This window comes from Chaetodon auriga, chromosome 18, assembly GCF_051107435.1.
Source record: "Chaetodon auriga isolate fChaAug3 chromosome 18, fChaAug3.hap1, whole genome shotgun sequence".
In the NCBI taxonomy this organism is placed as follows: Eukaryota; Metazoa; Chordata; class Actinopteri; order Chaetodontiformes; family Chaetodontidae; genus Chaetodon; species Chaetodon auriga.
The window spans coordinates 22452484-22474967 of NC_135091.1; the positions used below are offsets into that span (position 1 = coordinate 22452484).

The 22484-nt window shown below is 39.7% G+C and overlaps 2 long non-coding RNA genes across 4 annotated transcripts; one reads left to right on the plus strand and one right to left on the minus strand.

Moving 5' to 3' along the window:
• Positions 1-2562: 2562 nt before the first annotated feature.
• LOC143336500 (uncharacterized) lies at positions 2563-4030 on the plus strand. Its single transcript, XR_013078531.1, has 3 exons — positions 2563-2800; positions 3384-3545; positions 3634-4030. It is a non-coding gene; the product is annotated as an uncharacterized LOC143336500 (long non-coding RNA).
• Positions 4031-5672: 1642 nt separating this feature from the next.
• Positions 5673-22044, minus strand: LOC143336499 (uncharacterized). 3 transcript variants are annotated; one of them, XR_013078529.1, is made up of 6 exons: positions 21259-22044; positions 11259-11304; positions 10187-10278; positions 9935-10046; positions 9535-9808; positions 5673-9192 (listed from the first exon to the last, which is right to left on the minus strand). It is a non-coding gene; the product is annotated as an uncharacterized LOC143336499 (long non-coding RNA). The 3 variants fall into 3 exon arrangements; XR_013078528.1 differs by lacking the exon at positions 21259-22044 and having other exon boundaries at positions 11259-20657; XR_013078530.1 differs by lacking the exon at positions 21259-22044 and having other exon boundaries at positions 9519-9808; positions 11259-20657.
• Positions 22045-22484: the final 440 nt, after the last annotated feature.

Genomic DNA, 22484 nt, shown 5'->3' on the forward strand with positions numbered 1-22484 from the left:
GCAAAACAAGTTGCGCCCCAAACATCATTTCATTGAGCATTATCCATACCTCATTCACAAGTTTGGACCCCTAATTGAATGTTGGACAATCCGGTTTGAGGCAAAACACTCTTTCTTTAAAAAGGTTGTACGTGATGCCAACAATTTTAAAAACATTCTGCTAACCCTGGCCTCACGACATCAGCTCATGTTGGCACATTATTTTGACATGCCAAGCATTTTCAAGCCTGAAATTGAGACTGCAAAGGTGTCTGATGTGTTCCTTGAAGTCTTGGATAGTGGTGTCAGACAAGCTATCTTGAACAGATTCAGTGACGTGGACACAGTTGGACTGACCCCTCACACCTTCCTAAATGGAACTAAGTATTCAAAGGGAATGATTCTTTCTGCTGGGAGTACGAGTGGACTACCAGACTTTGGAAGAATTTTGGAAATATGCATTGTGCTGACTACTCATGTTTGCTTCATCATTGAACCTTTTATGGCATACTATGTGGAGCATCTGCGGAGTTACCATCTTGTGAAGAAAAGCCCTACTAAATGTCTGTTGGTGAAACTAGAGGATCTCAATGACTATGTGCCACTTGTGTCATACCTCATCCAGGGGCGCCTCTTGGTTACTCCCAGGACGTTCTTGCTGAAATAAACCTGCTGTAAGTAATTGTACACTCAAATTACGGTTGAGCAACTTTGAAAAGTAATATGTAATTGCTACTAGAAAATTGCATTTCCTGCTGAAAATGTAGTGTAAATGCTGAGGGCTGAAGTGCCAGTGCATTGCTGAAAATGCAGATATGTGAGTAGAATTGCCAGAGAAATGGTATCAAAAATGCAATACGCTGTACTGATGAAAAACCTAGAAGCTGAAATGTAAACCAGGCTGAAATTTAATCCGAACTGAATTGCCTTGGGAAGAAAGGATTTGAAGTAGTCGGTAGAAAAGCTAGAAGCTAAACTTTCAGACTGTCAAAGCTTGAAGTTGAATTGTTTGATACACATTTTGCCTTTAACAAATATTGCACCTCCTGTGATTTGAAAATTGCAGCAGGCCATATTGCAATTTTGATTAATTGCTGACCCCTAACTCATACATTATTATCATATACATTAAGTGATGATTTTATTAGGGACACCTGAACACTAATGAAACATAATACAACAGCTTTGTCATGAATTCTGCTTGAGTGATGTAAAGGTGCATGAATCCAGTTTGACTGTTCAGACTTGTTCAGACCAATTATGAAAGTAACTTTCAGAATTGAAATGATCAGATTGTCATTGTCATGTCATTTGTGCTGTAGTCACTGTCATGTGATGATGGGTGAAGATCTTCAGTTCACAAAACAATCCTGGTGTTTTAGGAGAAACAGGGTAGCAGCCTCATCCAGTACAATGGCAGTGAATGGTGACCACAGATAAAACGTTAAAAAAAAGAACACAAAATGTCTCCATCTTGGTTGCTGTGGTGTAATCCAAGTGTCCGTGAGCCGTGACATTAAAAATTAATCGTAAAAGACGCCATTTACACCATGTTCTTAGCCTAAATGTCAACTGTGGCACATGATGCACATGCGGAAGTCTCGCGAGATTGAGGCCATGTTTACATCCTACTTGCTACATGCTACAGTTGACATTTAGGCTAAAAACATGGTGTAAATGGCATCTTTTGTGGTTCATTTTCAACATTAATTTTTTCACCCATCATTACTTTGGCATAAGGGTGAGTACATACTGAGTGGTTTATCCTGGCAAAGTGGAATAACGCTTTAAGTGTTTGGGGACAGATGTGTGATGTAGTCTGCCATAAATAGTTTTTTATACTGAATATTTATACTTAAACATGTATTTTTTGCTCCCTTTCAGGTAAAAGTGTTCTACAATGCTGCTGCGTGTCATCATAACCGAAAAAGAAATCAGACGGCTTTCAATTGAAAACATCCCTGCAAGCATTGAGGAGCTGAATCAGGTGTTACAAACAAACCTTGGCCTGAGAGGTGGATTCATTTTACAATTTGAGGATCCTGATTTTAATAATCAGTTGTGCAACCTGACTGACATCAATGACCTTCCTGTGGAGCGAGCAACATTGAAAGTGTTGTTCACAGATGATGCAGTTGTCTCAGATTCTACATTGGACACATGCAGCCTCTCGTCTCCCAGTAGTGGTGATTCTTTCGACTGGCCTGACCCCTTCCCAATTCCACAGTTCTCACATGATGTGGAGCTTCAGCTGAAAGACGCAAATTGTAGGTATGCTAAGGATGGATCTGTGATGGTGATTCCCAAAGGTTTGAAGACTGATATTCTTGACACACTTGCAGACAGTATGTCAAAAATTAGTGCTTATCCTGAGAGGCAGCACTATGAGAGTGTTGCCAAAGCGCTTGTGGAGAAGCATCCCTGCCTGAAGGAGCCAGGGTCTGACAAGGGATGGTACTCATGGTTTCACAGTCTGAAATTTAAGCTTGGAAACTATCGGCAGAAGTTAGGTGCAGCAGGATGCCCTGAAGTGGTGATCAACAAAAGAAGAGGAGGAGAAGTGAAGGGAAAATGTGTAAAAAAGTCAAAGAAGGGTGAGGTCAACTACTGTCCAGATCCACCTGAAGGACAGAGTCTTGAAAGTGTGGAGGAAAAGCGCAAGATGATGGAGATGGAAATGCTGAAAAAAGACCCTGATCACCAACTCGTAGAAGATCTGATGACTGCTACATTTTCCCAGCGCAGAAAAGAGATCATTGGAGATCAGCCACTCATCACAGAAGTAATTTCCAGATGGCCAGCTCTGTTCCGTGAGCGACAGGTAATCAGTCCTAGCATTGTACATCTATTTTACAAAAAGATGTAAAGCATGTTGTGTGTCAGATACTCCATACATTTTCATTGAAAAACATTAAAATGATTATGGTTTGATTTACAAAGATGTTTTCTTAAATCTCTTAGAATATGATGTGTAGGCCAGGACAACTCTGCACATTATTTGAATTAATTTTTTTTTCAAAACACATTATTCTCCTCGAACAAATATTGTGCCCCCTGCAGTTTAAAAATTACAGTTGTCCATATTGTGATTTCAATTAAATTTTGTTTTAATTGTGCAGCCCTAGTTTGACTAGTATTTTCTATCTGTCTGTGTCTCCTTAGATTAGGGCAGAGTTCAAGCGGATCGTTACCACAGACCTTCTGGAATCTTTTCTTGACGGGCTTGATGGCCTAGTCCAAAGACTGCTGGAGATGTACAAAGCAACTGCCAGATCTGGAAAGAAGCAGGCACTCAAAGACATTTTGGACAGCCTTGAGAAAGATGTAAGTGGAGGAGCTGATGATCATAAAATTAGGAGCCATTTGTTACACAAATTTATATTTCATATTTCTTTGTCTTGTAGGACACTAATGAGAGGAGGAGGACTGCTGCTGTGCTTGGTCTACCACACTACATATCCAGGGAAGATCCATCAGACGTCATCAGGATGTGCGATGTAAGACCATAACAACTTCTTCAATTCACAACTGTGGATGTGTATTCTGTACATGTTGTCAGATATGCTGTAAATATGATATACTAAGGAATCTGTTTTTATCATTTTTTTTTTTTTAAATCAAAACGGTCATTCACTGTTATTTCTTCTTTTAAAGGCTCACAATGAGCACCTGGATGAAGCCATGAAGGGGATGCAAGTTGGCCTACTGATAGGCTATGAACATGCTCAACAGGATGCCTTTCCAAGTGAGATCTTCAATGTGGCAGTTGTAGTCGAGGAGACCATCGTGCTACACAACCTGAAAGATGTGACATGCGGCTTTGCCATGCTCATGGGAATCATCTACTGTCTGAATCTTGAATACCCACAAGCCATGAAGTATTCCTTTGAGTTTTTTCAGAAAGTGGTGATGAAAATCAAACCAGAACAAGCCTCTTCACGAGTACATGGATTAAGAAACAAACTCTTGAGATACAGACTGTAAGACTGTAACACGTGTTCCTGATTTTCTGCTTTCTTCTGTGGAAAGAGTTCAGAACTTTGCCCAAATATTTTGTTCATACACAACCTTAAGCATTGTACTGTGCTGTACTTGTAGTGTGTAGATATCAGTCTTAGAATTTTAAAGCAGTTCGTTGGGAAGTTGTTAAAGGTGGACACAAAAGATATAGTTTGATGACACTGTTTTAATGTTCTTACCACAGACAGTCTCAGGATTTAAGGCACTGATATTCTCCCACTTTATTTTGTTGGACTGATTATGAGAGCTGATGGTCTTGGCTGTTGTCTGCTTAGGCAGATGATTTTCTGTAACGTTTTATGAAGGTAAATGCACGTATGCATATCTGTAGCACTGTCTCAGGATTTAAAGCAACAACTTTTGATTTAAAGATTATAATAAGAGCTAATAAAGCTGACTTGTCTATGCTCAGGGTATATCTTGCTGAACATGCTGTGTAAAATTTCTTGAGTTCTTAAGTTGAGGCAGTTTTTCAAATAAATGTTTTATATTTGAACAGATGAGTTGCAAGTTGATTATGTGAAGTTGAAGGAAACTGGTAAACTTGCTGTTATTAGTTTAGATAAGGGATACCATTTAAAAACATAAGTCGTTTTAATTTGAAAACTTCAGTTGCTGCCTTAAAAACGTAAGTGAACATAACTTGAAATATCAATTGGTATTAATATGGTCAAAATTATCTTAACTTAAAATTGTAAGTCTAAATTGTGTAGAACTGTATGTTTCTTTTACTAGAAAAAGCTAGTTTTCTTGAATGTAAAATGTAACATAGTAAGTTGTTTAAACTCAGAGTATCAAGTTTAAACAACAAATGACAATTGGTTAAACAACTTGTGTAACTTAACTTTGTGAGCTGAAACAAAGCATATCTTGATATTGAGTTAACTCATGCTTTTAAGGCAGCAATTGAACTTAAGTTTTTAAGTTAAACCACATTAATTATTTTTACAGTGTAGAAACTGTGCAGCAAGAGATGGCAAGGTTTGTTATTCAGTCACATTTTCATTCGCATTAATATGCATGTGTGTGCGTGTTTATATGTATATATGTATAATTTGGTAGGCCCCATCTGTTAAATCGCATGTAAATTCAAATGCACATTTTGATTCAGCTCCAGACAGGACTTTGGACTTTTTGAAAAAATATATACATGCTCTTTGGAAATTTAATGCATCACTTGATTGATATTAAATTCACATAATCCACAGATCTTTTCCTGGTTACTTCAAATCAAACCTCAGTCATGGTAAAAAGAGGTGTTTGACTGCCACCAAGCATTCTGTTAAGATAACCAGTAAGACAACAGCTCTGAATTTTTTTTCTGCCGCCAAAAAATACAGCCCACACACCGTTGCCACCTGAGGAGCTTGAACTCCTCCAGGTGGGCATGGGAAGACAAACGGTGTCTCTTCCTGAAGATGGTGACCACTTGGAGGTACAGTGGTCAACTCCACTTGTTTTACTTATTATTAAAGGTTGTTTTTGTAAGATGTCACTGTAAGTGATTCTCTCTCTTTCTCGCTCTCTCTGCTCACCAAGATTTCTAGGTTCCTGACTGAAATGTTTCCAAAAATGGAGGATCTTTCTTGAGGATGGCTATTGCATAAGGCAACATGTTTGCAAGATTAAAATTGTATTATTGAGTTTATTTGTTTATTTATTTGTTTGTTTATTTGACAAGGGACAATGGACATACACTCTTTATCACATCCCACTCTCATTTATTCATGATGTACATAAATCCTTATTGTGCATTTGATCACTGACTGTAAACATCAGAGATGGTAGACTGACAAAGACTAACAAAATTTAATTTTTCCACAATAAAGCTAATCATTTTTCTCTATTTTTCTCAAAGGTGGCAGTGGTTGACGAAAGCTCACTGTCATTCCACCAGAAGCAGAGGGGTATTCTGTCAAAGCTCTTCGAGCCGTGTCTGCAGGTGGCAAAGCCACTTTTTACATCGTACCACTGCAGGAGACATTGGACACGACTCCTCTGCCTCCCGACTCACAGCAATTTTCAAAAATGCCAAAGAAAACATGCTTCCAGTGTGATGAAGCGATGCCTTTGCAGATGCTTGCAGTACACATTAAGACATGCAAGGGAAGACTGTCCTCTGATGACACTGGTGATGAGGTGAGATTCTTATTATGATCATTTTTATTGTTATTTTGTTAAATTGTCTTTACAAAATTACAAGGAAAATATTACATGTTAATTAATCACTGTTTAGTGAATCTGCAGTCCTCCGATGTATGTGTTGTGGAGAACAAGTGCAAGGTAAATTCAAAATCACTTTATTTCCCCTTTTACCAGTAATCTTTTGTTTTGGCTCTCTGTAATGTAAGGAAACGTTGTTTCAAATTTCAGGCAGTTTGTCCAATTTGTACCAAAGAATTCCCAGACAATGAGATAACAGTCCATGCCAGCCTATGTGGAGAGAGGTAATCTGCTCTCTTCTCTCTTTACATTTTTTTTCCCCACAATTAATGGCCATGTATGTATATGGAGTGTTTGGTCTTTAAAACTGCAAATTGTTTGAATTTACAGTGACAGCTTTGAATGTACAGTGACTTCTGCAGAAAATGACAGTAATCCAAGTATGCCTGCTCAAACTGCAGCATTCAAACCAAAAAGGTACGTTTTATTAGGATGGGCTTTGCATGAGTTTATATCAAATACAGAATAAATGATGTGTACCATTATTTACACCAGTGGTTGTCAACCTGGGGTCTGAAATGGGGAATATTTTAACTTGACTAACATTTCATTGTCGAGAAGTTATCCCAATGAGAGAATGTATAAGGATGACTATTCTGTTCATAGTTTTCACTCTTCCCTGTTAATCTACAGTCTATAGTATAGACAGTTATGGAATAATTAAATCTGATCAGATGGTGATCCCTGAGACCATTTCATCAAAAAATACAGGTTCATGGCCTGATGTGTTTCAATTTGCAGGTCCTTGATACCAAAAAGGTTAAGAACCACAGATTTAGACATATGCTTTTGTGTCTTCCACAACAGTTAGAAATCACATTGTCTCAAATCATTTTAAATGACAATTAAAAACACATCACATGTGCAGTTTTTTGTAAGCACATGTAATCTTATTACCCTTTCTTTCCCAGACACTGTTCGGCATATTGCTTAATGACACCATTATGTGGCAGCAATGTATACAAATAGTTTAGAAATTAATTTGGGACTTTTTATTTTCTCTTTTCCTCAAGTACGGAAGATGTATTGTGCTTCATTGAACAACAAGTTGACACCAGTACAGAGTTTAAATTAAGGTGGTCTATATAGGAGAGGCAGGGATTGATACGGGAGCACTTTTTTTCTTTTACTCAAACTGTTTCTATGTTGCTCACAGAACTGTTGGTGAAATAATGGCAGTCAGCCTCGCACAAGGTGGTCCACCCCCTGCTTTTTTGAGGGAGTGGTGCTACAACTTCCTCTGCACAGGAGAGGTGGACTTAAACTCTCTGTCTCAGGAGGATGTGACCAATATAGAATCCTGTCTGCTCATCAGCAGGGTCAGCATTCTGTTTAGTATTGTTAGATCTGAATTAGATTTATAATGTTTTACCACATATTGAATTCTCTATTTTATGTTGCACATTTTCAGGTTGAAAATTCTGCAGATGCTGAGTCTCTGATGTTGTTGTTGATGAAATTAGTAGCTGTGGATACATAAGGCAGATCAAACTGGACAGCAAAGAAAACATAATTCGGTAAGTTTTCAAAGAATAACATTTTAAATATTGTTCATGCAAAAATGTTAACTTTGCAACAGTTTTTAATTTTTGTGTGCTTTTCTTCAAAGAGCAATTGTCTTACATTCTACAGCAAGACTGATTCCAATGCTGCAGCAACTCAGAAAGGGCATGGAACTGTATGGCCTGGTGAACCAGATGGCTACAAACCCTGAAGCTTGTCACCCCCTGTTTGTTCCGGCAAAGATCATAAAGGTAACAATTTTAACTGCCACTTTTTACACAGAAACTCCCTTTTTTTGTGTGTGTGTTTCAGTCATAGCCTGAGTTTAAACAATCTGCATTCACTCTCTTTACAGCCTGATGCTGACTTCATAATGGTGAACTGCCAGTCGCAATTAAGTGAAAAGGGGACATCTAAGGAGAGAACTGAGAGGAAGATAATCAACTTCTTACAAGATTCCTTGCAGGAGATCGAAATGTCAGGTACTATATACTGTACATATACCAAACACACACGTCATTTCAATGTTTTACAGATTTTGTTGTACCAAGCACATATAAATGTTTTGAAATACTGTAACTATTTTAAAGACTATGACTTTAAATTGCTCTTCTTAATCAGTGTTATTTGAAACATTAATATATCCATCACAGGTGGGGAGACAGACAGTGCAGCTGGTGACACAGGGCCTCTTGCAGTGCAACACGTGTTCCAGTGGATGACGGGGCAATCCCACATTCCCATCCTCCCTGATGAAAAGAGATGCTTCAAAATAACATGCAACTTTAACCATGACTGCAGAGAGCAGCAAGGAGATCACTCAGTGTGTTACCCAACTGTCAGTGCATGTACTCAGACTGTCACTTTTCCAGTACAGCATCTTGGCACTTATGATGACTTTAGAAGAATCATGAGTGAAGCAGTTAGATATGGTGGTGGATTCCACAGAGTGTAATACTACCAGCTCTACTAAAATAAAAGCAAGAGGGCTCCACAATGTTTTGTGTTCCTCAGTGAATAGAGACTGGTAGTTTTGTTTCCATGATCTCTAAAATCTATGTTCTTCTAGATGTCAGTCTCATTCTGTGAATTCTGCAACGTTACTACTGGTTGAACATTTGTTATTTCAGTCATATGTTCTGGCTGACAAAACTCCTTTAAATGCCCCTCCTCTTCCCTTTTTTTGCTTGAGGGGATGTTTTAGGGAAACGAGCTTTGCAATGTTGTAACCAGCTCAGTTCATATTTCAATATTTCAGTGTCATTGTAGGCTTGACACACAGTGCAAGAATTGTGTGTACAAGTCACGACCATGTGACTGAGAATGTTCCAGAGGATCAACAGCTCTATGAAGTTCTTCTAGAACTTTGTCATCCAGTGGGCACACAATTTCAGGAACCACAACTGTACTGTTAGAGTCTTCTTGTAGCATGGCACTCTCCCAGTCAATCCCTGGGCCTTGAATATCCTACAAATTCAGAAAAACAGTTCAAACTGAGTAAAATCAAGTTAAGACTCTGTACTTAAAATATTTTTATGGTGGATTTTTTGTATGTATGTTTAAAAAATAAATGCACAAATATTACAAAAAGGTGTTTGTTTACTCAAAAGTTTTTAAAACTAATATTCAAACTATTGGTAGTAGAACAGATAGCTATTGTTAATTATATACCTCTGTCAGATATTTCTCATCACTTGATGCAATGGAACTCGAAGTCATTATGGTTTGTTGATGAAAACATATCTGTCTACCCTTGCAACACAACTGTTTTTAAAATGTTTTATGTGAACTACCTTTATTATGGTGTACCTCAAGTTTCTCCCCTTCGTCGAGATCTTGTAGATGTCCCATACACCACAGCTGTTGAGGAATGAGACCTCCCTCTGTCCGCAGAGGATGATTATTCCATCCCTCAGTGAAGGTGTCAAGGTCTGCTCATAGTCGGGGGACAAAGATGTAGTGCAAACCAAAGAGGTGGACCACATCAGAGATGTCTAGTAGGCCATCTTCCTCCAGAGAGTGAAGAACGTCATGGTACTTGCTAGTGACCGCAACCCAGACGTCCTGCCAAAGTCTCTCAATCCTAGAATGAAATTTGAATTGCTTGACTTGGATTTACAAAGCTATTTTTTCTTTCATTAAAATAACAAACTACTATAACTAGAAATAATTATGCAGTCAAAAATTTCAAGACTGAAAAACTACGAACCTCTGATTATGAACGCTCTTTCCTGAGATAAAGCTTTGTCTACCAGTTCCCCATGTGGCAAACATGAGGCGTGCGATGTCCACGTTTTCCACACCCTGGTCCCCCCCTTACCCTAAGATGAAAAGAAATTTTAATAACATTTAAAAAGGTTTACTTCAACTTTAGTAGAGGAAATGAAATATTTTGTTGCTAGTACATAATTAATAAATAAATGCCACTTCTCCCAACATGTGTTTTTGTCAGGATAATTACCTAGATGGTAGGCCATGAAGCTGGGTTGATCTCAGGAAGAATGAGAATGCAGTTGAAGCCTTGTTATTTGCTGCTGCATCCAAGTACATTATCTGCAATAAAACATGGAAAATTTTACATATGCTATCAGCTACTGTATTACATTCTTGCAGTCAGTCATAGAGCTTTTGGTATTTTATTATATCATAAGAAGACATCGGTAGGTCCTACATCTTTACTCATAACATACCATTGCAACAGAACCTTATGTTGTATTTGATATCAACTCAGTATATGTTGCATACTAAAATACTATATATAGTGAACTTGTGATGCAACTGACTATTTTGCATGTTTAACACTTAAATTGGTTGAGAGAAGTCAGACACTCAAACACAACGTTGTTCTGAAATACACAACTATACATTTGGTTGCATCTAAATTATTACTCTGTGGGACAGGAAAGGCAAGCAGATATGAATTAGGGACTACTTACAGTTAAATTCTGAGAAACTAGTGTAGCAACATGAAATGCATTGTATTTTTAAGCACTTCCCACAAGAAATATGTAAGGTAAAGGTTTAAGAAATGCAACTTGATTGATTGCTGCCTATTTGGACAGGTTATATTAAGTCAAATCATTTCTATTTAAGATTTTTTTGTATATCAAAAGAATAACCAGATGTGATCATTATTTGATATTAGCAGGAATTCCATACTGACATCTACTAGCCAATGCAATGACTCTATTCATAGCTAAGCTGTGGTGTTTGCATAATGATTTCTTAGCACTCAGATTGTTGGCAGTATTTTTTTATGCAAAAAAATGATCAAGGTTCACTACCCTGTAATTGAAGAATTCTTTGGGAGAGCTGGAGATAAACTATACACAATTTGTATGAACTCACAACGATAAAAGAACTTTACATCCTAAGCAGCCAATTAGGATTTTATGCCTAGGCCTGCTACATCCCTGAGTGGATGTTGAGATCTTAACAATATGCATATTAAGGTCTAATTTGGAATTCAAAACAATCTACATTAAGCTGATGACATTAACCACACACAGACACGCGCATACAAAATCAATTACCATCCTTGAGTATCCGTCCACTCCACCAAAGATCACAATATTGTACCTGTTCAAGAGGGGAGAAAAGGTTGAAATATAACTAAGGCCGTTCTTAAATGTATGACATGACTCCACTCCCAATATTCTGTATGTAGATAATTGCATAAACAGGCTATTTTACTCTACTTTATCAGTTTGTGATTTGTATCAATGTGGACCAAGGAGAGAGGGCCGCGGACAGAATAACTTCTTCGCACAACACACCCCAGTTCTAGGATGCGTGAGAAGATCCCTGCAGCATCAACTCGGTGCATATAGGCCATCATTCTCCACCACTGAACGAGAAGGCCCAGTGAAACCAGATGGCCTTGAACCATTCGGTATCCAGCATTTGGCATCTGAATTTTAACACCTGAAATTATGTTGTCAAGTTCTTGGTCAGTCACAGAACTGTATGATCCTCTTACTGACAAGCCAAATTCTTGCATTCTCCTGTGAACAGTTCTTCTTGAAACACCAAGGCATTTTGCAATGCAGAAGACTAGCAGATGTGTGTCCAGCAAAGTCTTCAGTTTTTCTTTCTCTGTTACAATTTTGAGGTGATCAGGACCTGCACCAACTTCTGTTTCCTGTTCCACAACAGGCATAGAGCTGGCATTAATTTCCCTCTGGACAATGTGATGGAGTGCCTCTGTAATCTCTGATACACCTCCTATCTGCTCAGAGAATGATCCAAATAGTATAAGATCATGGCGAGTTAGGAACGCCAAATAATCCAGATTTAGTGGTTGCTGGTTTAAGGCAGATTGCTCATCCTGCTACATTAGGTTTAACCCAGTGGTGGGGAACTGTTTCCTATTAAAAGCCATTTTAAATTTTAGAACATCCTTTGAGGGGCATACTACTGAACACATCACATTAACTTCTAATGCAATAGCTGTAACTGCTTCTCTTTGGTGAGGCATCTGATGTCAGATGGTAATGATAATGATGCTACACACTGTCTCCATCAGAACGCAGTCTTGTGTGCCCCTGTGTGAAGCAATGTTGTCTTTCAAGACTTAGTGAAGATTCTTTTTTAAATCGGGAGGCAATAACATTCTCTGCCTTGTTCTTAATGGCGCTAAAAGGAATGCCTAAAGGTCCCTAGCTTCTAGTATTCCAAATTTAGAGCTAAATGGGGATTAACCTTTAGTCACCACAGGGAGGGGTGCTTGGCTGAAAGCAATGAGGAGGACAAAGTCTGACTGGTCAAAGAAGCAAAGTTACAACATATGGACAATGACCAAAAATAAGTCAAAAACAGAGTTGCTTGAAGCACCCAGAGTAGAGATCCCAAAAAGGAGAGCGCCACTTCAAGTCTGTCCGGCCTTTTTATACTCTTAACACATCCTGTATACATGACATCCTGCCTAACTGTTCTGGAAAATACTGAACATACGCATGAACATATTCCTAACGCTTCCTGTGGAAGTTACCCAGACACAGACTCTCTAAGAGAGTGAAAAAATCAAGATACAAGTAAAACAATAAGTACCATGCAAAAACAATGTAATATAAAAATGTAATGAATGTAGAAATATGCAAGATTTGTAAAATGAAATAGTAGAGTAGCATGAATAAACTAATTAACACAATGTACAGCGCAATATTATATATTAGTATCAGAGCACATCAATAAATGTAAATATGACTATGGGAGTATAACAATAAAATCAAGGTAAACTAAAACCAGGAGTATGTGGAAATTAAAGTAAAACATGACGCAATAAATACTCAACCAGCAAATTTAAGGATTACCTGATAGTGTTACATTTAAAATTAATCACCAGCATACACCATCTAATAATAGATGAAGTTTTCTCTGTCAGGACTTAACATTACTAAGAAGCATGATCATTAAAAGGCTTTTGAGAATTCTGCTGGCTCTGGTCTGTTATTAAGGAATTAATTGTCAATTTCACAGTAAAAAAAAACCAACTTGTTGCTACCTGTTAGTTTTGTAGGATAAGGCTGTACTTAGGAGGAACAAAGAGGGTAAGTAATGGTAAGATATTCATGACGTAATGAAGGACTACATAGTAACTATCAATATGATGTATCACTACATGAGGGTGGAAAAAAAACTAATGTCATAGTATTTAGTAATTAATGGGTTGTTACTAGTTTTGTGCTGCTTAACTAATTACTACATTGTGATTCATTAAAACAGTATCTTCAAGTCTGGTCCCTAGCTACTCACCAGCCTGGTCTCTAGTAACTAATTCTTATATACCGATATCATCTATTTAGAGCTGTTCAGGAACAACTTATTTGGGTGAGTCAGTCCAGACAATTTCAAGAAATTTTAATGTATCTTCCACTGCAGTCACAAAAAACATTTAACGCTATGATGAAACATGCTCTCATGAGGACCTCGCCCGGAAAGGTAGACCAAGAGTACTGAAGGGGCTAAGCTCATTAGTTACCAGCCTCAGAAATTGGCAATTAATGATACCACATATTAAAGCCCATGTATATGCATCACAGCGTTCAAGAAACACATCTCAACATCAACTAGTGGGAGGAGACCGCGTGAAATGCTGCAAATAGATAGAGACCAACAAGAAGAAGGTAATTGCTTGGGTCATTAAACATAAGGAACAGACATTAGACCTGCATTTTGGTGTGATGAGTCAAATTTTGAGATGCTTGGTTCGAACTGCTGTGTCTTTGTGAGATGCAGAGAAGGTGAATGGAGGGTATTACAATGTGCGGTTCCCAGGGTGAAGCATAGAGGAAGAGGTGTGATTGTCTGGGGCTGCTTTGCTGGTGGCACTGTTAGCGATTTAGCCAAAATTCAAGGCACATTTGACCAGTATGGGCACCACAGTATTCTGCATCAGCAAGCCATTCCATCTGGTTTGGAGCTTTGTGGGACCATCATTTGTTTTTCAACAGGACAATGACCGAAAAAACACCAGCAAGTGCTAAACATATATATCACGAAGCTTGTTGAGAGAATTCCAGTAGTGTGCAAAATTATCATCAAAGCAAAAGGTGGCTGCTTTGAAGACTGTAAAATATAAAACATATTTTGCTTTATATACACTTTTTTGTTTACTACATAATTTCATATGTGGTGTGACTGGTACTACATGTGTACTATATACACTATATATATGTACTATAGAAAACAATAATTAATTCAAATTTATTTAATAAAGCAAGAAGCAATAGGTCAGCAGGAAACAGTTATTAGCTTGTAAATTCGAGCTACTTACTTGGCCCTACTGTGTGTATGTGTGTTTGTGCACTGCCTTGACGTCTGTGCTTAGTAACTCCCTATGTTAAAGATGTTAAAAGAATGCCCTCTGCTGGACGCTGTTCTTGTCAAACCCTGGTTCTGTGAGTTTACGCACATACATAGAAACACGCATAAACATTCACATAGGCACATGACATGAGGGAGAGGAGTTGTTAGAAGGAGAGGGTAATCTTCTCAAAGACAACCTGGAATCTCCTCAACTCAAGCAGAGCGATCAGACCCCAGCAACAGTGACCATTTGATATCTGCCACATGCACATGCAGCTGGCAGAAGTTTTATATTGTTGCTCATAAAATACTGTGACTGTATTTGGATGGCAAATTAAGTTAATCCTCAGTTTTAAAAGACAATTTTCATTTATTAGAACCTGGATCTTGTCTTATTTTTGTGTCACAGTCTTACCTGCTGCCGTTGTTTCCTCATCTGCTCACCAGTGCCCTCAGCCACACCCACCTGCCTGCTCACCTGATCACACACCTGAAGTTCTTTGCAATCAGTGCAGTATATAAGCTGCTCTGCCACACTCACTGGTTGCCAGACAGGGTTGAGGGCATCCTCCAGCACCATGAGGCCTTGATGATGTCCACAGTTTCTGCCATTGAAGAACACTACACAGTATTAATAGCATAAATCCAGAAGCTAATCGACACCGAGACCCAGCAGGTGGCTTCGGGGCCACCTCCAGTCCAGCCTCTGCCAGTTTTGACCCTGGAGTGGGCTAGCCACTGGCCTGTTAGCTCCCTACCAGTTCCAGTCCATGAGTGGGCTAGCCACTGGTCTGCTAGCTCCCTGCCAGTTCCAGATTCTGAGTGGACTAAACACCGGCCTGTTAGTGCCCTGCCAGTTCCAGTTCCTAAGTGGGCTAGCCACCGGCCTGCTAGCTCCCTGTCAGTTCCAGTCCAAGAGTCGGCTAGCCGCAGGCCTGTTAGTGGCTTGCTAACTACAGCCAATGACTTAGTTAGCCAACAGCTTTCTCCCCTCCAGCCATGTTTTGCTCCGGAGTTGGCAAGCTTCCTGCCAGAGGCCCAGAGGTCCCCATTCTGGGGGACAAGGCTAGCCATCAAGATGAGGAAGGAAGAGGGTCCACAGACATCATGCCATGCCACAGCCCAGCTCCTTGTCCTCAACCCTGTCCGGTGCCATAGAGGACCCTCTGTCCAGCACCATGGTGGTCCGGCCGGCACCTGCTCCTGATCTCCAGGCGGCAACCCAGCCAACACCAGCTCCTGTTTCCCCATCGGTGGTTCGCCCAACACTTGAGCCTCAGCCTGAGCCACCCACCGAGCCAGAGGCAATCATCCCAAAGAAAGTTTATCACACAGCATGAAAAAAAGCTTTGTTACTTCCTGGTTGTCTTTGTTGTGTAGCTTAGTAACGCGTTACTCAAATTTGACCTATTTTTTTGGTAACGAGTAATCTAACACGTTACTATTTCCAAACCAGTAATCAGATTAAAGTTACTTATCCAACTCACTGTACGTTACTATTTTTTATCATTTTCCTTAGTAAAAAGATAATATCTATAATGTATATATATATATATTATATTTTTTGCTTCCTGCTTGTCTTGGGGATTAATGTCCTGTGTGCTTAAAGTCACATTTTCAGCATGAGGACAACTCAAGTCACGTGTAATACCATGCTGCCAGCAATGTAATCATAGCTACACGTAAACAACGATGGAGGGAGCAGAGAGAACTGCGTTTTCGAGCTGGAGGTATAGCCATTATTTTCAGTTTGTGTCGGCTAAGCAAGACAACTTAAAAGTATGCTGTACACTCTGTGCTGGCGAGAAATTGCTTTCTTGCTATAAAAACATGACTTCTAATTTAAAAAAGCATTTGGAGTCGCAGCATGGCACCGTGCAATTATCGGAGCAAGTCCCACCAGGTAGTGCGAAGAGAGCAGCTAGTGAGACTAATGGAGGCCCTCCACCACCACACAAACAACAAAAGCTGGACTTTGGTCCAAAAGCACTAAGTGGGGGAGAGTTAAAAAAGTTGGTTGGGCAGTATGTTGTTGAGGAAATGCTGCCCATAAAAACAGTTGACTTGCTCTCATTCTGTGCCATAATAAATAAGATCCCTACCACCATCAACGCCGAGTTGCCTCACAGAACAGCTTTTTCTTCTTACCTGAGAAGGAATATGCAGAGATGGAGAGAAATCTGAGCCGCGCTAAATGAGGTTGACTTTATGTCATCTACCGTGGATATTTGGACTTCCAATAGCAGAAGCAGCTATATGGGAGTAACGCTCCACTGGATCAGTAGATCCACATTAGAGCGCAACAAGGCTGCATTGGCATGTAGAAGAATTCGCAGTAGACACATGTATGATGTTATTGGTGCAGAGATCGAAAACATTCACTTTTCATATGGACTATTCAACAAAGTAGTTGCAACAGTGACTGATAATGGATCCAACTTTGTCAAGGCGTTTAAAGTTTATCAGCCTGTCACAGAGTCCGATGATGAGACGGAGGAGGAAGAGTCCACCCCCACAGATGATGATGATGATGTCACTTTTTTAGATCTGTCAGAAATCCTCTCAGCTGAGAATGAAAGTGATGGCCCGCTGTCTCTTCCCCCGCACCACAGGTGTGCTTCACATACAATCAACCTCATTTCCACAAATGATGTGGAGAAATATTTAACTTCCAATGCAGAGAGCAGGGCGGTGTATAGGAGCAGCACAGCAAAATGCACAGCTCTTTGGACCAAATTCAGTAGATCTACCCTTGCATCAGAAATAGTGGAGGAAGTCAGCAAAATAAAGCTACCACAAGGTGGAACTCCTTTTTTGATGCCGTAAAGAGAATTGCAGAAATTCCCATGAGTGAGCTGAGTATTCTGTGGAACAAGATGGGAGTTAAGTGCTTCAAAGACAAAGAGTACCAGTTCCTGCATGAGTACTGCACCGCCATGAAGCCTCTGACTATAGCATTGGACATTTAACAAGGTGACTGTCCTTATGGGACTTCACTACCCACACTTGAAGTTCTGATTAAAAGATACCCTCTCCAGGATGACTGCAGGCCTTCCAGATGCCATAGTGCAAATTTTAAAATTTCTTGAATCACACTATTCATGGATATGGAATAGAATATTCATTATAATTGCAAAAGAAGAAAAATACAAATGTCAGTAAGTAACCTAAAACAAAATTAAATCCATAATATTGATCCCACATTAGGCATGGTTTGCAAGTAATTCAATGACATAATAAATAGTAGGCCTTGTAGGCATATTTTTCAGGCTATCCCAGATTTGTTTTGCCAATTTGCTGGACGACAAAGATGCCCTTCTGGCAGCTGTCAATTGTCCAAAATTCAAGCTTCAATGGATCAGAGATGCAGGTAGGAGGGAGCAAGTGAAAGAGCTTCTGACAGCCGAGTGCCGTGCAACTGCTCCTGCAGCCCAGAGCCCTGCCAGTGTGCCCACCACATCTGCCAGTGCCAGCCAAGGTGAGCTGGACTTTTTCTCTTTTGAGGCAGAGCCAGAAGACACGTACTCAGCAGAAAAGGAAGTCATGGACTACCTGAGGTCAGCCTATGACCTTCAGATTCTGCACCAGTTTTCCAACATAAAGAACATTTTCTTGAAATGTAATAGTCCAACCCCATCAAGTTCTCCTGTGGAGCGGCTTTTTAGTCTGGGAGGTTTTGAGATGACACTTAAAAGAAATCGACTTTCAAACAAACGGTTTGAGAAGCTTCTCTTAATGAGATATAACCACTGGTTTACTCGCCCCACTCAACTGTTTCGGCCGCGATTACAACATAAGATTAGGCCAAAGTAGGCCAATGAATTCAGCCTACACATCGTTGCTCTGATGCTGTGAACGACAGGTTTAATGTTCATGAAACATGTTAAAGAGGATTTCACAGTTACATTTATAAACATTGTAGATTGTAGATAGTATGTTTTGCCATTGCTTTGTTAACAGTCAGGTCAGGTCAAGAAAGACTTACGTGTTTATGTAAAGTGAATTCCAGAAAGACTGTCCTTATTTATTTATGTTTTTATAAAAACAATTTGTGAATTTGAGAAAGACTGTCATTATTATTATTATTATTGTTATTATTTTATAAAAAGCAAGTATATATGCTAAGTGAAGTCAAGAAAGACAGAAAATGTTTTTTAAGTATAATTTAGAATGTCAGGAGATACATTGTTGACGTTAATGCACTTCCGGTAAAGTGAGTATTGGCAAAATTGGTTGTCATTTTTATGTTGGGGGGGGCTGCTGACTGTAACTAATTAAGTAACTTGTAATCTAACTTAGTTACTTTTAAAATCAAGTAATCACTAAAGCAAATAAGTTACTTTTGAAGAAGTAATCAGATTACTTTTTAAGGTAACTGTGGCAACACTGAATATGCACAAGTTCAGTTCAAGTATACCACAGCCTCAACATGTAGCTAGATAGCAATGTACACATTGGCTGTATGTGTGGAGTGAGACTGTGAGTGTCATGTCATGTCATAGTTCAGACTCTTTTGAGAATTCACCAGGATCTCCACTTTTTCCTGTTATATTCTTCCATTCTGTCCTTTTCCTTCACGAGTTTGTACATTTATGAAGATACATAAAGTTTTGGGATGAAAGTAAATTTTTCACTAAGTTGAAACATATTCAACTCTTGCAGACATGTTTGTTTTATCTCTAAACTTTACCTTGCTCTCAATGTTGCATCATGGGGTGTAATAAACACTGCAACCTCTAGGGGTCACAATCATGGTTAAATACTTTTACATTAGGTATTCAGAATATCAACACAGTTCAGTAAATGTATTGTGTATCACTAAAATTGGTCTGGCTGCTATCCAAGCTTTATTTGAAATTCAATGTATCACTCTTTGTTAAAATGTTGCTGCCATTATTCAGTCTGTGAATACTCAACAGATCAATATGCAGTCCACACTGATGGAGGCATAAAGGCTTGGTTTGCTTTCAACAAATTTTAGTTGAAGTTGCAGCTTTACACATGTGAGCTGCATGAGGTTTCCCTGTCCACAGAGCACAAAAATGCCCAACTGAATCTGTTTGGTTGTGTGAGAGGCTTAATTAACATTCTCTGAGTGTTTACAGTCAATTATTCAACACAGTGGCTTTCTGTGGGAGCTACTCATTACTCTAACGCTGTCACAGAGAGAACAAATCCTCTCTTTAAGGGAAAGAAATCTTCAGGGATTTGATCTTTGCTCAGAAGAGACAGGATTATTTTAAAACGCCTTTAAGTTAAATACTCTTCTGTATGATATCTACTCATTGTGGACAGCAATAGACAGCAAAAGTGAACCTATTTAGTGTCATGGTTCAGTGCATCAGTGTGCCAAGCCCAGTTGTTTATTAAAGCACACGTAAATATACAGATCTATTCAAGCACTATGTACTGCACTGCACTGTTGAGGACATAGAACCATCCCTTGCCAAGGTTTACAGTTTATAAGTGTATGCATGTTACATGGTCATTGTGCGTTTGCACTGGTTTGATATGAAAGAAACAAACAATCACTTTCCTACATGCATACATGCATTCATAAACAACATACAGACACAAGGACAGGGTACATACAATATAGACAAGCAGAGATCCTCACACATTCAAATCCTTGCACCACTTAAACAAGTATGTAGCTGTGCTGCCAAACATGTAATTACACCTCATTCTCAGATGTTCCTTCTTCCTTTTTTACTCAATCTCTCTTTTTTTCCCTTCATGTCGGTTCTTCTGTGTGACCGCAGGTTGTGTCACGTGGCTGAGGAGACGCCATGAGGGAGGATATACATCAGGACATTAACATTCCTGACGCGTTTGCTGTGGTTAATGTGAAGGAGCTGCTTACAACTTAGTTAAAGTCTGGAATGAAGAGTAACAAGCAGAAGAAGGCTCTTACAAGCAAGTTAATAACTCAGACAGGAACAATACAACGTATTGAAGGCAAAGCCAGGATTACATCCACTCTAAAACAATGTCTACACAGGCTGTGCAGTGAAAGTAGTATGTCAGTAGCACAGCAGCAGCAACTTCAGCCTTCACTCTGTGCAGAGTGGAAACTGTACTGTTGCCAGCCAGCTACTCAGTGTTCAGCAACTCACCTGCACCTTCTGTGTACTTAACATTTAAGTATACACACTGTTTATGTATATTGTATATACTTTTTGAATGTTGCTGACTTTTTATGCCTGTTTATTTTATCTTATTTTATTATCTGTCTTCTACATGGAGGTTGCAATGTAAATTTCATTGACATGTCCATGCTCAATGACAATAAAAGCAATCTTGAACCATCTTTCTTGAACCATCTTACTAATATGTAACATGTTACATTTTGAAAGTATCTTCCCTAACGCCATGTGCATGTGAAGCTTAGAAAGTTAGGGAGGGACACGGTGAATTTGAACTGTATACATGCATTTTGTGTCATAGTTCCATGTGTGGCAAGGCGAGCGGTGTAGAAAAGCTGCAGACAACGCCACCTGGGGGCTTTCACCCCAGGATATAAACAGGATTTCAAAATTCCCAGTTTTCAGTTGAGGCAAAGGCGCACAGGTCGTGAAATCCCACAGGACAAGAGCGTGATTTCCAATTATAAAACTATTTTTTATTAAACAATTATTTATATAATAAAAAAAAATAGTAAAAATAATGATCAGGAGTGATATGAGGAGTTGTCAAGAGGAAAAAGGGGACAGGGCTGGGGCTTACCACGACAGCAGTAACAAAACAAGGGAGGAATCCAAACCTATACTGCACCCGAGACACGGCAAACCAAAATAAGTGGAACAGGAACCACCACCAGGGGGACCTTAGCACCTGTCAAAGGAAGGGAACAGCATTAAAAACATGTCAAGGCAACCCTCGCATCCACCATAACCAAATTGGCAACCACCCCCAAACCCAAAAGAAACTATTTTAAATCCCAAATCATCAAAATAAGGAGCAAAAAGAATTCTAAACAATAAATCAAATATAACCCAATGAAAGAAATAACAAATGGAAAAGGAATAAAACCAGGTAACTACTAAGTGTCTGCCACTTTAACTGAATTAAAACCAGTCTCCAGGGGGACAGCTCTGCGTCTATGAGAGGGTCAGGACGCCGTCTCCGGGCTCACGCCGGCAACTTTTGTCCAAGCTGTATCGCCGCAGCTTTGGCCGCAGTTAAAGGGGACAATAAAGGAGTCCAATAGAGCCGAACCCGAGCACCAAATGAAGGCGACTGAAGTCCCCAAAAAACCCAAACCCAGGAGAGTAAATGCACGGAAGGAAAGAGAGCGCCAAAACAGCAGCAAGGCTCACAGTGGCAAGTGACGCCATGCACTGCAAAATAAACAAATTAACCTAATTAGAATTTGGGTATAAAACATTACAAAAAGTAACAAAAGCTACAAATAAACATTTCCTACCGGAGAACAGGATCAAGGAGTCACACAGCGGCATGAGGAGGAAGCCCGCAGCCCAGACACTGCCAGCAATGGCTGGGAGAGGACAATAATCAGTACACCTCACCAGACCATATAAAAGGCAGACAACCACAGAAAGCGCACCGCGCGCACACAGGCCCGAGGGAGACAGCCCAGCTCTCGGTAACACCACACTGCTAGACGGAGCGAAACTGGAGTAAACACCAGGCCCATAACACTGAATGAATCAAGCAGAGCAGGCATACCTTTGCTGTGAAACCCGATCTGCTATTCAGCGAGATGCTGCCACACACAGCTGTCGCCTTCGTGAAGGAGGAAGAAAGGGGAAGAAAGGGAGAGGAAGGGTCTGACCGGGCCTATTTATACGTGATCGCCCGCTAATTGTCTGCCACACTGCCCCTCCCGGTGGGGAGTGTAGCGCTATCCTGCCACACATGCATAAAGTTGAAGTAAAACACGCAGTCTGTGTATAGAGCTGCTATTGACTGAAACAGGAACTCTTCTGTCA